The following is a 1195-nucleotide window of genomic DNA, read 5'->3' on the forward strand; positions in this document are numbered from 1 at the left end:
GACTTCGTAAGGTCCTACCACTCTTTTACCCTATAATTTTACACCTTCTCGGCTAAGTAGGTAGCCTTTGATTGAAGGAACATGGGTAATATCGTTAATCCCTAGGTAACATTCCCTCCAGAGTCATCTGTCGATGGAGTGCGAAGTGAGTCTAGTAGCCCTGGTCATATTGTGGAATTTTCGACCTTGGGTATTACTTTCTATCTTCCATAAATTACATCAACTGGTACCCTTACATTTTGGTTTTTGCTTTTTCACTCTCAGAGTTAGCTGCCAAGTGGTGTCGAACTTTCCTCGCCCCTTGGCCCATATAGACATTCGGTGGTTTGTCTCTCATTACCTGGTACTATGTTAAAGAATTGTGGCATTCGAGTGCATCGTTAGTTAGCAATTAGCTAATCCTTCTTGTATTGCTTAAATCCTTTTTACAATACCCTCAACGTAACTTATAGTATTCCAGGAACATAATCTTGTGTCATTTTTCAGCCGCTAGTTTAGATTCTTCCATCTCGCACGATCATACCTGCACTATCGCACTAAATTCCACCAGAATTTAGAAGTTAAGTGTTCTTGGGTGAGAGTAATACTGGGATGGGTGACCTCTTTGGGAAGTCCTCATGTCGCGTTTCATGGTAATCCTTTGCAATAATGTGTGGGGCACTCAACTTAGCCCAAGATTTACCTTAGCGTGGCCTCGATAGTCTTCATGTCTAGCCTTGCTCTTTCCTCTATTATCTCACAATCAGTATAGGGGTAGATCTTTGGACCAGCCATGGCCATGTCTTACTTTTCCCGTAGTTCTAATTTTGTCTCGACCGTTTGGCTTAACCTATCTTCGCATCTCTTAGTAGAGTCTCCCAAAATATCATAGTTGCATTGTCATTATTGAACTCCTATTCCTTTTATCATGTACTTACTCACTTAGCCTGACACTTGTATATACATATCCATAGGTTGCACATCTATCCGTACGCAATTGGTAGGAGGTAGACATAGTCCTTCCGTCTCCTGGTTCATTCTACTATACAAATCTTATTCACATTGAAACTTGCTTATCCTATCTTGTTATGTTTCTTTCTTTTCCCTTATTCACTCTTTACTCTTCTCATCCCCTATCATAGGAGGTTTCGTGTTTCCTTTTCCTTGGTTATGCATCTATCACAACATCATTTGCAACCAACTCTATAGCCAATGT

The 1195-nt window shown here is 40.6% G+C and overlaps 1 pseudogene; it reads left to right on the plus strand.

The window, feature by feature from the left end:
• The first annotated feature begins 509 nt into the window (after positions 1–509).
• Positions 510–629, plus strand: LOC129877904 (5S ribosomal RNA; annotated as a pseudogene).
• Positions 630–1195: the final 566 nt, after the last annotated feature.

Source organism: Solanum dulcamara, chromosome 12 (assembly GCF_947179165.1).
Source record: "Solanum dulcamara chromosome 12, daSolDulc1.2, whole genome shotgun sequence".
NCBI lineage: Eukaryota > Viridiplantae > Streptophyta > Magnoliopsida > Solanales > Solanaceae > Solanum > Solanum dulcamara.